Genomic DNA, 16,568 nt, shown 5'->3' with positions numbered 1-16,568 from the left:
TTGAAGGAAAAATGTAAGTTTATATGAAAATGATCATTATGGTGCTTCAATGACGATCTAAGGAAAACGTATAAGGAAAAGTATTTGTATGTTTATCATTAAATGTTTATATAGTTTTAAAGTTAAAAGTTTAATTTACCAATTATAGTATATGATTATAAAATTTTATTGTTGTAATTAATGACAAAAGTTTTATGTAGAAATTTTTATATTTATATTTATTCTAGAAGCTGTTTTAAAGTTATAGTATTAAATATTATTTTACGAAATTTTTTAAAAGCTCATTTTGGCCACACACTAAAAATAATCTTATTTACTTACTGAGCGTCGTCTTACCCCAATCATATTTTTATTTCAGATAACTCTGAATGACATGTAGGAAATCAGGTTTAGCAAGCATGCGAGTGGGGATTAGAAAAATAAAGATTGATTAGAAATATTAGTATGATTTTAGATATTTATATTTGTGTAATTTTTCTTCTTTTGAAATAAATGATTGTAATATGGATAATTAGCGCTCTGATTTAATGATAATTGAGTTTATTTGCTTCCGCTGTAAATCAGTAGTAAAAAGTTAATATCTCAACCCCTTCGGGGTCGGGGTGTTACATTTGGTATCAGAGCAATAGGTTATAGATTCTGTAGACTTTAAAAAAATAATTTTACCAGAGCATAGGATATAAGTTTTACATACTCTAATATATAAATTTTACTAAAGCTTAGGTATAAAACATGATTTGAGTAGGATTGGGTAATTTAGAATATTATTTTAGTTTGTTACATATACGTTAATAATAAATTTATGATTGTAAAATAACCTTTGATCATTGTTTAAGAATGGATCCTAAAGATAGTAGCATTTGAGGAAATGAGATTAATGTGAAGGCTCCTAAGGACAGGTAATAATCATAAATTCTCTAAGAAAAATTGTAATATTATTGAAGACACGTTAATTAATTTAAATATGTTATTTATGTTTATAAAAACACGTACCTATATTGATGATTCATAATTAATTGTCAAATGCATTAATAATGTAAAATTTATATATATATAAATATAATAATATAATAATATCTGAGATTTATTTATTTTCTCTGTTATTATTTTCACTACATATATAAGAAATAACTCATTAGACCCTACAGAGTTTAAAAGTGCTCACATACAAATAGATATGGAGAAACGATTTATTATGAAATCTGAATTTACCCAAAAAAAAAAAAAAATTCTTTGATTTTTTACATTACATATTAAGTTATCAACAAAATATTCAAGCTTAATTTAGGAATATATATTTTGACAAAATCTTTAATTTTAATTTTGTATTAGTTTATAAGGAATTAAAAATAATTTAAATATTACTTATTATATTTAAATTCAAATATATATATATATATATATAATCCCTTAGCATGTGCAAGTTAAATATGTATATCTACTTTTTTTTTTTTCTCCATTACATATCCAATTTCCATCAAATATTCAAATTTGATTTAGGAGTACAAATTTCGACGAAATCTTTAATTTTGTATACAACTTAAATTTTTCTATATATAAAAAAAAAAACTTTATATAGAAAAAAAAATTTCATTAATGAAAGTAATATAAAAATTAACTAATTTTCTTCAAATAACTAACCAATGTCAAATCATCAATCGGCCAAACATGCCCAACATATATTTAATCTAATATAATAATAATAATAATAATAATAATAATAATAATAATAATAATAATAATAATAATGGAATATATATATAAGGGGTACTTTTGCAGTTAAAAAAAAAAAAAATGGGCCTCATGGGTGGAAATCATCGGCTATAGCTCACTTACCCCTGAAGCAAGGTCAGGGCATGAGACCATTTGGGCATAGTGGGGACTCGAACCCACGATCACATGGATGCACGGCCAGTTCCTTACCACTAGGCCACCCACCCAGGTGGTGATCTAAGGATGAAATTAATTATAGTTAAAGCATTAATAAAGATGTAAAAACATAAAAAGAACCTAGAGTCCGCAAATTTTGCAATACGTGTCGCTTGCTCGATTTTCGCGACACATGTCGCTATCCCTCGATTTGTGCAAAACGTGTGCTCGATATCCGTGACACGCATTGCTCTCTCTCGATTCTCGCGACACACTTCATTCATCCTCGATTTATGCAAAACGCTTTGCTCGATATCCGTGACACGTGTCGCTCTCCCTCGATTCTCGCAGTACACGTCGCTCTCTCTCGATTTACACAACACACGACCATTCCCTTATAAAAAGGGTCTGCCCTTCTCAAACTTTAAGCACCACAGCTTTCTATCATCTTGAACAATCACATTTCGGTTTGTAGTGATTAGTTCTTCCCAACTTGTCTCTTAGTTGTCTCATTAATCAAAAATGTTGCCAAATCACCCAACTCCCCAAGTTGCTAAGAGCAGCACCAGATCGTCGATCCAAAGATGGAAACCCAGTAAGGCACAACTGGAGATTCTAGAGGAGGCCTTCCACAGCAGTCAAGGGGAACTCCCTTCCGTGGAGCAGACTATCTTGCTTGCAGCACAACATCGAAGGTATGGTCCAATCGAGCCAAGGAATGTGTGCTTTTGGTTTGAGAACCGTAGGCGTAGGCGGGAATCAGTTAGAGAAGCCACTATCTCGACTACTGCCCCATCAATTCTCCATCTTACCTCCTCCGCCACTATCGCTCCGAGCAGTGCCCCTGCCATTCTTCCAACCCTCTTCCCCATCGAGAATATTCCGACTATGAAACTTACAACTAATATCACACCAATTAGCCATACCCCTTACAATGGCAATATCGCAGTCACCACACTAAGGGTTTCAGATAATGCTGGCCTACTCCACCATTGCCAGGAAATCCGATGCGCATTGAGACTCATATACGGGCCACCAATAACTCGGGAAGAGGGCAGCTCTTCCTCCCTCGCCGAACAAATGGGCGTTCTCTCCCTTTTTCCAACCCAAGCCGGTGACATTACAAGAGGTCAACTCAATCAAGAAAGAACCCCGGCGGTTAGCAGTGACACCACTAGTACTTCTATAGATGTTGACGTTGATCTAAGGCTCTAAAGGCCAGATTTCATTTCATTCTTATACATATATATTAATTTATAGGACATGTATAATATATATATATATATATATATAATTATCCTTTTCCACATCTTCTGAATTTCTTTTCCATTTAAACCCCTATTAGACTGACGATTCACACTTCAATTCCCAAAATAAAATACTTCACCAAATTGATCTTCAATCTATTCTAAGACTTAGTTAAATTGTTAATCAATTTACTCTTTCTAATAGCGCAGCCAATTATACAGTACTCATTTTAAATTAGCAAATTTCGAGGACAAAATTTTTATAAAGAGGGGAGAATGTGATGACCCAAAAATATATATACGATTAAAGCACAATAATAATAAAATAATAAAAATGGTCATTAAATTAATATCAATACAGAAGTATTTTTCTGTAGGATCCTTGATTCCATATTTGATGCCTAAGAAATACCTTGTCTAAGCGAGTGCTCAGAGACCATTGCAGTTCAGTCGCTCCCTCGAGGTCGGCCTGGTCAAAATGGAATTTCATAGGATAAACAGGATAGACAATGTTTGTACACGTAAATAAATATATAAAATAATATTTTGACTGACATAATTTGCAGAAATATATGATAAAATAATAATAATATAGGTATCATATGTGGGGCCCACACGAGTCCCGAAGCCGTGTGAAGGTTTACACGAGTCTTGAAACTGTGTAGAGCTCATAAAATCGTAGGAGGATTATTGGAGTTGCGTAGGATCCATTTGGGTCTCGAAGTTGTGTGGGGCCCACATGAGTTTTCAAAGTTCAAATTTAATTCTTTTTCAAAAATAAATAATAAAATAAATAAATACTAAAAATAGTTTAAAAGTAATAACAATGATAATAATAATGATAATAATGATTAAGAAAAATAATAAAATAATAAATTAACTAATTGATTAATTAATTATGTAAGTAATTAATTAAAAATTTATTTAAAGGGAATGGTGGCAAGCACTCCCACATGGCCTCCATCCCCATCCCATACTCAACTCATACCTTGTCCATCCCTTGCCCATTCTTTAATTTTAAAAGAATTATAATTTCACCCATCTCCCCACACTTTTATAAATTCAATTTCTTCCCTAAAATTTTCCTATAAATAGGAAACTCTAAACCTTCATTTTTTACAACTATTTTCCAAGGAAAAGAATGATTAATGAGTGAAAGAATTTGTGGTGGAGAGAATTTTTGAGTAAATTCTCACTCACCCACTTTTTCCGATTTCATTTTTTAGAGATAGTTACAGTGTTCGTAAGGAAGAAAGTAAGTAAATTTGATAATGTTAGTTTCTTTTTATTTAAAATTTATACCCGAGTTTATTCTGTAAGTAAATTTCAATTATGTTACTTGGTTCCCTAAAATTTCCATGAGTTTATTTTTACGTATATTTAATTATACCAGTTCTATTTTTAATATACTTGCCCCTCGGGTAAATTTTCAGCACTTCCTTCTATTTAAAAAAAAATTATATATATTTTTAACACAAAAATTGTGTGGCATGAATTTATTTCTACGTTACATTATTTATGAAAATATGAGTAAAGATGAGTTTTTCACGAGATTATTTTAAATTGTATAAATTATAATAAGATGGTTTTAAAACCCCTTATGGCAAAGCAAGTTCAAAGTTACAGATGCTCGGTACTGCAACTTAAAGTTTAAACGGATCAGAGTGCACCCACACTGTTTACAGAGTAGTTATTTATGTTAGTAGATTTCTCCTAAGTGCATACTTGGTTCCGGATCAGGACTTAATAAGGAAATCTCACTTAAAGTTTACGTACGTTGATTTAGTTTGGTCGGCTAGCCAGCTGAGTCTAGTATTCGGACTGCACAACCCAGTTATGGGGGTAAACATGACTTACAGCAAACAGACCTAAAGGTGGTTTTTACAATATATGTTTATACATATTTAATTACGTGTATAAGGTTACTGATGATTTGAAGGAAAAGTGTAAGTTTACATGAAAATGATCATTATGGTGCTTAAATGACGATTTAAGGAAAACGTATAAGGAAAAGTATTTGTATGTTTATCATTAAATGTTTATATAGTTTTAAAGTTAAAAGTTTAATTTACCAGTTATAGTATATGATTATAAAATTTTACTGTTGTAATTAATGACAAAAGTTTTATGTAGAAATTTTTAAGTTTATATTTATTCTAGAAGCTGCTTTGAAGTTATAGTATTAAATATTGTTTTACAAAATTTTTTAAAAACTCATTTTGGCCACACACTAATAATAATCTTATTTACTTACTAAGCGTCATCTCACCCCAATCATATTTTTATTTCAGATAACTCTAAAGGACATATCGGAAATCAGGCTTAGCAAGCATACGGGTGGGGATTAGAAAAATAAAGATTGATTAGAAATATTAGTATGATTTCAGATATTTATGTTTGTGTAATTTTTCTTTTTTTGAAATAAATGATTGTAATATGGATAATTAGCGCTCTGGTTTAATGATAATTGAGTTTATTTGCTTCCACTGTAAATCAGTAGTAAAAAGTTAATATCCTAGCCCCTTTGGGGTTGAGGTGTTACATTGGGCATACCCCACAATGATTACACTAACCCTGCTCACTTAAACGAACGGAGCAGAAGCCATTTACATCCTCTCTTTATGGGGTGAAGAAAACCTCAACTCAATTACTAAGTTGAGCCGAACTAGTCTCACTTATGAGGTTAATACTCCCCAGTTCAATTTTCAGGCTGAACCGAACCGGTCTCACTTACGGGGCTGAGACTCTCCAGTTCAGTTAACGGGTTGAATTCAACTAGTACATTAAAACCATTTTTGTACATGAAAATACTTTTGAAAAATACAAGCATAAATGTACACAATAAAACTCAAATATACACACTCCAATTATATGAAATATGCTCATGGAGTAAGGATGTTTTACTCAAAATAATATTTTCAATTTATGAACAAGATGTATATGATAAGCACATAAAGATTCAAATTCAATAAAATATTTTCTGCAAAGGTATTTATCAACCAAATAAATACGAGAAACTCAAATATTTACCCTCAAAATGATTTTCTAAAAATATGAGTTTAAGTGAGAGCAAATGTATTTTGATAAAATAAAAGCCCAATCAAAATGAATATACTCTTTCAAATGATTTTCAAAAGGTAACAAAGAGTGTTGGGAGAGTATAAAATTTGCCTCATAAAAGATTTTGTAATAAAAACATGTTTTGGGGGAACTTTGATTAGGATAAAAACTAGAAAGAAAATTAGTTAATCAAAGTTACTAATTTTGACAAATGAAGGGGTATTTATAGTTTTTCTAAAAATTATGACCGTTAGAGACCTATTGGGAATTTTCAGAGAAGTTTAATTAAGTTTTAACCTTAATTATTGTAGTTAAAAATGAGCAACCCGAGAATTTCGGTCGAATGAACCTGAGTTCGGTCGCCCGAACAGACACGAAGAAAAAAAATGAGTTTTTGAGGTTCGGGTGCTTGAAATAGGCTCGATTTGCTGAACCGAAAGCGATTTCAAAAAACCACAGTTCAGGTGCCTAGTCTTGAGTTCGGTCTGCCGAATGTATATGTTCGGTAGCCCGAGGCAAATTTGAACGTGATGTTTGGGCTGTCGAGTTGGTGGGAAAAGTCATAATCAAGGTTTAGTCGTCCGTGGATGTTATGGTGATTTTAGGTTTCGTCACCCGAAACCAAGTCAACACTCTGACTGGTCAAAGGTTCGGTCGCCCGAAGTGTTTTGAACACTAGGGGTTCGGTCACTTAAAACCTCACAATTTTGGTCCTTTCACACTTAAGATTTTGTCTTGATTTTTAGAAAAATTATGTGTAGAAATTTACCCTAAATACCTGGCGTCGGTCGACATTCGCCCTAAGGTCTGTCTATGGTCCAGTCTGAGCATAAAGACATATCATGCAGGTATGTATGCAGATATTATAGACCAATATATAAAAATTAAAATGCATATACAAATAAAAACATTTCTTTTTCTTCTTCTTCTCTTGCTCTTCTGTCGTCATGAAACATGCTAAATGATGTGTTCTTTGAGCTCCGTCTAGATTCCATCTTAGACCTCTTATGTGTGTGTTAAATTATAACATGTTCAATCACTAGAAACACACATAAGTAACTTGCGGTTTGTCATTATCAAAACCAAGGATCAGACTCAAAAAGCCAACACTAATTACATTGACAATAATCACTATTACAAAAATAATAAATAGTAGCAATCAAAACAAAAACTACAAATATAAAATATTTTCAAAAAATAAAATAATACTAAGTATTATTCTAACTGAAATAATAGCAGCTAATAATAATTTAAATAATAATATATATTAATATAAAAGTACTAGTAACAATAATAAAAATAAAAGAAAAGGAAAAAATAATAATAATTATTATTATGTTAAGGATAATAACTATTATTTTAAGGATAATAATTATAATAATAATTAAAAATAATAGTTACATTAATAAGAATCAGTATTATAATAACAATAAAAAATAATAATACTAATTATTATCATAATAAAAATATTAATAAATAACAATAATTAATAATATTATTTACCAATATGGAAATAATAGTTGAATAATAATAAAGGAAAATAATTATTAATTTAAGGATAGTAATTATTATAAAAATAAAAAGTAATGATAACAACATATAATAATTTCAATAACAATAATATCTTTTATTATAACAAAAATAATAATAACAGTAGCAATAATAATAATAATAATAATAATAATAATAATAATAAGGCAAAAGTGACAATAATTATTATTTTAAGGATAATTAGTATTATAAAATAATAAAAATAATAACGCATATTATCACTATTATAAAATAATTATTATTATAATAAAATTAAATAATTATGTATTAGGGTATTTATGAAAAAAAAAATGGCTTACTTCCATTCCATTTTAAAAGCCATTAAAAGATACTAAATATGAACTTTTAGAAGGAAATCGAAACTGAGATTTGTACAAAAGTTTCATGATACTAAGCAAATGTTGGAATTTTTGTATTCCCAAGAAGGGGGTGAATTGGGTATTAGAATTTTTTACCTAGGTCAATCTAATCAGCAGCAGTATAACACAACCTAAGGTATGTCTATGCAATCTCAAATGCGCAGATAAATATAATGTGTGGAAATTAAATCATACACAGCATTCACAGTCTATTGAAAATAACATACATGTGCAATAAATAAATTGCGGAAATATAAAGTGCACACATGATATGTTATCGGGGTTCGGCTAATACTGCCTACGTCCCCGCCTCAGCTCGCAAGTCCGAGGATTCCACTAATGCTCACTTACCGGGTGAAGCGACACCGTTTACAACACCAGGTTAAATTACTAGGGTTGACCTCAACCTTTATAACCAATCCTTACGGGCTAGATTAACACCCCCTCAGGCCACATCTAGAATTACAATCAATAAAGTTTTTCGTACAGTTAAAAGTGCTTCTAATACAAGCAGATTTGTACAATAATATGATCCAAATATATGTACTCACAGATGATATAGATTTAATGCTCAAGTGAGATCTTGAAAATTTAATTCAAGACAATATATTCAACAAATGAATATTCAAGGTTATCTCAAAACCCTAATCAAGTATCACAAATATATTGTATAAAATATAATCACAACAGACACTTAGGGTTTAAGCTTGCAAAAGATTTATTAAGTAAAGTAAGCAAGCTCTCAAGTCTTGCAATTTGAAGGCAAAGACTAGGAAGCTAAAACAAGTTATTCCCAATCAAATATTAATATACGAAATATTATGCGAATAAACAATCAAGAAAAACTCTCAATTTTTTTTTTCAAATATGTATGAATATGTGAGAGTAATGCCAAGGAAATGATATGAAAGATGCACACAATAACCACAATCAAATCCCTACAAACTTGCAATTGATTTGCAAGAGAGGAGTAATATGAAACTCTCTACTTCAAAAATAATATTTAAAAGTAAGTGTAAGAGAGAGTATTAAAAAAATTATGCTTGGAATGTAAAGTATATAGTAAAAGAAGTATAAAAATTTGAGAATAATTTTTGCTAATTACTTTTGCTAATCGGTCGCTAATCTAAGCAAATAAGGGGTATATATAGAGTATTTTCAAAAAATAGCCCTTAGGGACACATTAGGTATTTTGAAAAAGTTTAATTAAAATTTTAACCCCAATTACCCTTAATTAACCACGGTAAAAATAAGGCAACCCGAGAGTTTCGGTCGCTCGGTTCTTAGGGCTAGTTGCCCGAACATACACACAGAGAAAAGTGAACTTTTTGACTTCAGGTGCCTGAGCGTGAGTTCGGGTGGTTGAACCAAGGCGATTTCCCAAACATTTGAGCTTTGGTCGCCTGGTGAGTAGTTCAGTTTTTCGAAACTCATAAATCGATCGCCCGGGGTGATTTTGAACTAAACGTTCGGGCGCTCGAGGAAGGTAAAAAGTGACAGGTCTAGGGTTTGGTCGACCGTGGACATTCGGTTCAATTTCAGTTCTGTCGCTCAAGCCATAGTCAACAGTTTGACTTAGTCTAGTTTGGTCAACCGAGGCATTTGTAACGCCAAGGTTCAGTCGCCCGAAACCCTTTCAAGCTTCAATTTCGGTCCTAATTTTGATAAGTAGTCATCCCTATTCATATACTTATAACTCTTGAGTTATATAGGACTTGTTGTAGTAACTTGAACCAGGAGATAAAGGAATAAATTAATAAAGAGAGGGATGGAAAATTTAGGAAAAAGGGGTAGCATGGCCTTGTTGATGAATCCCAGTTTTCGTCGACTAGTGCCTTTCTAGGTATTGTCGACGAAGTTCAGGTCCTCGTCGACAAAGAGATCCTGAGAATTTGGAATAAATTCAAGCTTCAGGTTCATCGACGAAGCCAGGTGGTCGTCGACGAATGCCTTTTTTTGGTTCGTCGACGAAGACTCCATTTTGTCAACGAATGTGGCCGGGTCAAAGACTTAAAGGTGAGGCAAGGTGTGATATTTTAGAAAAATAAATATCTTTGTAGTGACCTGGGGAATTATAGTATTTAAATAATGGGAGAAGGAGAGAAAATAATTAAAATTGGGAAATTAAACAGGGCCTTGTCGACGAACACAGGGGATTCGTCGATGAGAACATTTGAGGGGCTTGTCGATGGGGACATGTTTCGTCGATGAGAAAATACCGAGAGACTATTTTTCCATCTCTAAATTTCGTCGACGAGAAACAAACGTTTGTCGACGAACTTCCTTCGTGAACTCGTCGATGAGGTGACGTGGCTCGTCGACGAAGGCCAATGTATAAATAGCCCTAAACGCGATTTTCAGCTGAATTTTCACATAGAAACCCTCTCTTTCTCTTCTCTTCGGTCCCCTACCCTTCTCTCTTAATTTCTAGGTCCGTTCTTTACCGGATCGACGATCCGAAGCCACAACGACACTCTTGGGGGAGTTCTCTACAAATATGATGGGGTGGATTGTCGGTGGAGGTAGTTTAGATTTCATCCCAAATTTAAGGTAAGGGTTTTCATTCAGTGTTTGATTTTCCTATAGTTGTAGAAAATGTAGTAGTCGAAGAAATATTGAATTTATGTTCTGGGGGATATTGATTTTAGGGTTTTGAACGGGGAACCCTGCGGGTGCAGGACTGATTATTTTAGGGGCTTTTCAAGAATCAGGTAAGGGGATAAACTAATTTAGTTGTTTTATGAAAATATATGTATAACCTTATAGCATTTAATTTCAGGAATATATATATATATATATATATTTATTTATTTATATATGCATTATGTTTGGAAAAATACTGCTGTAAATGATGATATGTTTTAAATGTGTAATACCCATTTTGTGTGGCATGAGTAGAATTTACTATAAATACTATTTTATGGGAAAATGTTAAATGATACAGATTTTTTATATGATATACCGGCATACGGGCCGAGGATGTTCTCACATGATATGTCGTCGTACGAGCCGAGCTTTTCACATGATATGACGGCATACGGGCCGAGCTTTTTACATAATATACCAGTGTATGGGCCGAGAGTTTATATGATATGCTGGCGTACGGGCCGAGCCTCTTATTTGATATGTGATATGACGTACGGGCCGTGATTGATAAAATATGAAATGTCGGCGTAAGGGCCGATGATTTTCATGTTTTATATATATATATATATATATATATATGGAAATGTGATATGATGATATTAAATTGACAATTATTATTATGGAATAACAATGTATCACAATTTGAAAATATGTTATACGTTATCAGAACCTGGTTGGCTTGGTTTAGGCTTGCACGAGCGCGGTACCGTGGCTATGTGTTCATGATCATCATGATATTGTGTTATCGCTATTGTACGGGGTAGCATAAGGATGGATAGTCGATGTGGTTTATTGAAGTATTGGTGCCCCTGGTGTACGGACCAGGTAGGCAGACCCATCGTACTTACATACATTTACTTTGACTTGGCAGTGGTCAGCTAGCCATTGTCAGGTCTCGCCTTCAGGCCACACAACCCAGTCATGTGGGGGCAAGACATGACACCAGCTAGCTAACCTACCACTGTTGCTTTTGTATTATTATCATATGAGATGAATTATGGTTATGGAAATCCAATATGTTCTATCATGATATGATTATATATGTTTTCCCAGATATGATACAAACAATTTCACTAAATATGTTTATGTATGTTTTTATGTATAACACGAAAATACTCATGTTGCCACACACTGGTATTAGTTTATTTCCCTTACCGAGAGGTGTCTCACCCCCAGTTATATGAACATTTCAAAAGCCCCAGGTAGGAGAGCGGATAAAGCTCCGCAGTATTAGAATTCAGTCGTTTTACCCTGTCTGAAGGGTAAGTCTTTTGCTAGGGTTAGATGAATTTCTGAGTGGTGACCCTAGGACTGGTTTTGATTGTTTTGGGATGTATATGATGGTTGTAGTAAACTTTGGTATTGTATTGAATGGTAGTACGAGTTATATATGATTTTATGTTTCCTACTGTTTAGGCTTCCATGTTGCATTTTTGATGTATCCCTGGTACCCACGGGACCAGGTTGATTATGATATGCTAGATATATTATATCGGTTTTACAATTATCATGAAAAAAATAATAATAATGGTTAATGAGCAGGTCGTTATAGTTTGGTATCATAGTCAAGGTTGCTAGGTTCTGTAGTCTTTAAAGTGTAGCGGAAACGATACCAGAGTATAGGAAAATGATCTAAGGTGTTGTTTTACAGCCTAGAAGCAGGACTTCCATGGTGGTTTCTGTGTTTTTATTGGGGTGACGATTTCAGGAAAACCATAGTAAACTATTGTCAAGTTGTGTTCCTAGAATGTAGGACTGGAGTTAGGAATGAGTTGAGGAAGTTAACATAAGTAACTATGTTAGGTGTGTAAGCTATAATTATAGGGTTCCTAAGTTATGTTTATTGTTTTTCAGGATGGATCCAGGAGGAGGTAGTGCCTATGCGAGCGGCAATGATCGAGCAAGGTCCTCGAGTGTAGGCGAGATTGATTCTGATGCAGTACTGCACAACGTGGCTCAGCAGGTTATGGCTGAGATCGCTAGGAGCTCCAGAGAGCTCGGAGGTCCATCTGCAGGCTATGGGTGCACTATAGAGAAGTTTACTAAGATGAATCCTCCGACATTTTCAGGAGGGGTTGATCCTGTAGCTGCCAAGAATTGGATGCAGGAGATTGAGAAAGTCTTGGCGGTGCTATAGTGTACGGAGGGATAGAGGGTCCTCTTCACCACCTATAAACTGACAGGGGAGGCCGAGAGGTGGTGGACTGCTATGAGACTTTTGGAGCAGTAGAGGACGATGCTGATAGCGATGACATGGGACCGGTTTAAAGAGTTATTCTTTGACAGATATTTTCCAACTACTGTTAGGGAGACTAAAGTGGAGGAGTTCCTGAGTCTGAAGTAGGGACAGTTGTCGGTCCAGTAGTATGTGGAGCTCTCTTGATTCACTCCGTATGTCGTTCCTTATGAGATAAAGAAGGCGAGACAGTTTGAAAGAAGATTGAGGAGAATCATATTTAAGCAGGTGGTGGTACTAAAGATTTAGGATTTTGTTGAGTTAGTCGACAGAGTAGCCTTAGCAGAGGTCGGTGAGCGTATGGATACAGAGGAGTAGAGACAGAAGAAGAAATCTACATCTTCAAGCTACCAGCAGGGTCATAGGCAGGGTCAGTGGAGGAGAGGAAACTATGGCAGAGGGTGGAGATAGGAAACTGGAGATCATGAGATTCAGACAGTGCAGAATCCTCCTGTCTATTAGACTTGTGGGAGGAGACGCAGGGGAGAGTGTCGACTAGGACAAGCAGTCTTGTAACGACCCAAGAAATAATGATATTTAAATATTAAGAAAGAGAGAAATGGAAACAAAAACAGACGGAGGCAGTAGGCTTTGTCGACGACATCGCATTTTGGAGATAATAATAAATTCAAGGAATTTCCAAAATTCGTTGACGAATACAAGGCTTCATCGACGAGTGCATAAGGAAACTCGTCGATGAATACAGGGCTTCGTCGACGAGTACATAGGGAAATTCGTCGACAAGAAAATACCGAGAGAGGTTATGGAGCAGGTTGAGTTTCGTTGACGAAAATAGGGGCTCGTCGACGAATTTATTGAAAGATTCGTTGACGAGGTGACATGTCTCGTTGACGAATCTGGCAGTATAAATAGAGGAAAATCGAGATTTTTATCCAATTTAATCGCGCTTCTCTCTCTCTTTCTCTCTCTCTACGAACCCTCTCCCTTCTCTCTTTGATTCCGGCCCCACCAGTTGCCGGATTGACAATACGAAGCTACCACGACGCTCTTGGAGGAATTCTCTACAAGTCTGCTGGAGCAGATCGTCGGGAAAAAGAAATTGGATTTCATCCCAAATTTAGGGTAAGGTCTTTTATTCAGTTTTTGACTTCCTAGCATTTATAGGAAATGATGTAGGTTAAGAAATACTGATGTTTTGTTCTGGGGGATTGTATTTTCAGGATGTTGAGTTAGGAACCCTGCGGGTATAAAGCCAAAATTTTGTAGGGGCTTTTCAGAGTTAAGGTAAGGGAAATATGCTATACTAGGAATTTTTATAAAGTTATTAGAGATTTTATAGAATATATTCATATCAGTTTATTATATAGTTTATACAGAATATGAGTTAAATGTTTGTGTGGCCTGAGTAGATTTTCATGAGATAAAGAATTTATATAGTTTTGTGATGTAACGTACTATACTGAATACACAGTTATTGACAGTATATATAGTTTATATAGCTTTTCCCAGTATGTGGGTTTACAATTTATATAGCTTTTCCTAGTATGTGGGTTTACACAGAATATACAGATATAGATTCATATTCACAGAGAAATGTACATGCATATACAACTTTTATATGAATAGTTTCATGAAACAGATATATACATATATATATATATATATACATATACATGTATACATATACTCAAATCAATATTTTATATTACAGTTTTATACAGAACAGTAATACAGAGTTATAGTATTCCATGTTTCCTATTACCATAACATACAGAGTATACAGACAGAGTATATAGACAGAGTACACAGATAGTTATATAGAGGTTGCATAAAGATGCTACGGACACAGTATACAGATATTACAGTATTTTCTATACAGAAAGATAGAGTTATGGTAATTTTGGAAACATGATGAATAAAATAGTAAACGAATATATATGTATATATGTATATAGTATTAGATCCCTGTGGAAAGATTATAGACAGATACAGTATAGATACAGATTACGGAGCATAGTACCGTTGCTAGATACAGATAGAGTGCAACCACATATCTCAGATAGTGTGTGGGTACCGTCAGCCGTGCTCAGAGAGTTTGCAGCTCCCCAATTCACTGGGTTGAGGGGGCTGGTTTGACGAGGTAGTAGCCAGTCCCAAGCCTAGGAGAGTATACAGTTTGGTCGGGCTGAGGTAGTGTAGAGTATATTGACTTATCTAGAGGGCTGACTAGATAGCCGCCTACAGGTCGCACAACCCTGTCATGAGGGGTCAAATCATGACGTACAGAGTCCCAGGGATAAAGCACAAATATGTATATGTATACAGTTTTATAGTATACAATGAGTATAGTATGATATTATCAGTATGATAGTAGAAAATACAGATGATACAGTATGTTTTAAATTGTGAGAGAAAGATATACTTTACAGATTATTTATTGCATTACAGTTCAGTTTTCTTTAACTTAGTTGCCACACACTAGTAATAGCATATTTCCACTTCCTGAGCGTTGTCTCACCCCATTACTTTAACAATTTTCAGGTGAGCTAGTTAGGCGAGCAGATCAGGCTTGCGGATAGAGAGAGTGTTTGATCATCTTGGTTTATGGTGAGTTTTTGATAGAGTTGGGTATATTTTTGAGTAGATGATGATAGAAGGGCATTTTTGTATGGCTATGGTTTGTAGTTACTGGATTCTGGTGTTGTTTTGTATATATGTAAATGGTTGTATGATTTGTGTTTCCGCTGTTTAGGTATGAATGTTGATACACAGATATATTTAAAAAAAATGGTAAGAATTTTGAGGTCATCACAAGTCTGCTATCGTTACGGTAGATAGGGACATCTGGTGCGAGACTACCCTTTACCACCAGATATTGCTCTTGCTCCTAGACCATATTAGGAAGGCTATTAGGCACCACGTGGAGGCCAGCAGAGGAATATGACTCCAGCCAGAGTTTTTGCTTTGATGTCGAGTGATGCTAAGATGGCCGGCGACGTGGTGACAGGTATGGTTAGCATGTTTTCCTTTAAAGTTATTGTATTATTTGATTAAGGAGCCACACACTCGTTTGTGTCTCTTGAGTGCACTAGACTATGTGTGGCAAAAACATAGTTGTTAGACACTGAACTGTTGGTATCTACACCAACCGGGTCAGCAGCGAGGTATAGTAGGGTGCTTTGGGGTTGTTCAGTTGATATTTAGGGGAAAATTTTTTCCGCCAATTTGATATTGCTAGATATGCATGGGTTCGATGTAATATTCGATATGGATTGGTTGGCAGCCAATTACGCCAGCATAGATTGTCATTTAAAGGAAGTGATATTCAGACCTCAAGGAAGAGCAGAATTCAGATTTATAGGGTCACGAGTGTAATCCTCGCCTCAGTTAGTTTTAGCTATTCAGGCGAGGAGACTACTACTGAGTGGTTGTCAGGGATTCATGGCCTTTGTGAAGGAAATTCCAAGGAATGAATTGAAACTCGCTAGTACACCAATAGTAAAGGAGTTTACAGATGTTTTTCTAGATGAGTTACCTAGTTTGCCACCTGATCGTGAGGTAGATTTTTTTATTGATCTGCTTCTAGGGATGACGCTGATTTCTAAAGTACCTTACTGAATGGCGTCAACAAGAGTTGGC

This window comes from Malania oleifera, chromosome 7, assembly GCF_029873635.1.
Source record: "Malania oleifera isolate guangnan ecotype guangnan chromosome 7, ASM2987363v1, whole genome shotgun sequence".
NCBI lineage: Eukaryota > Viridiplantae > Streptophyta > Magnoliopsida > Santalales > Ximeniaceae > Malania > Malania oleifera.
This window is presented reverse-complemented; position numbering follows the sequence as displayed.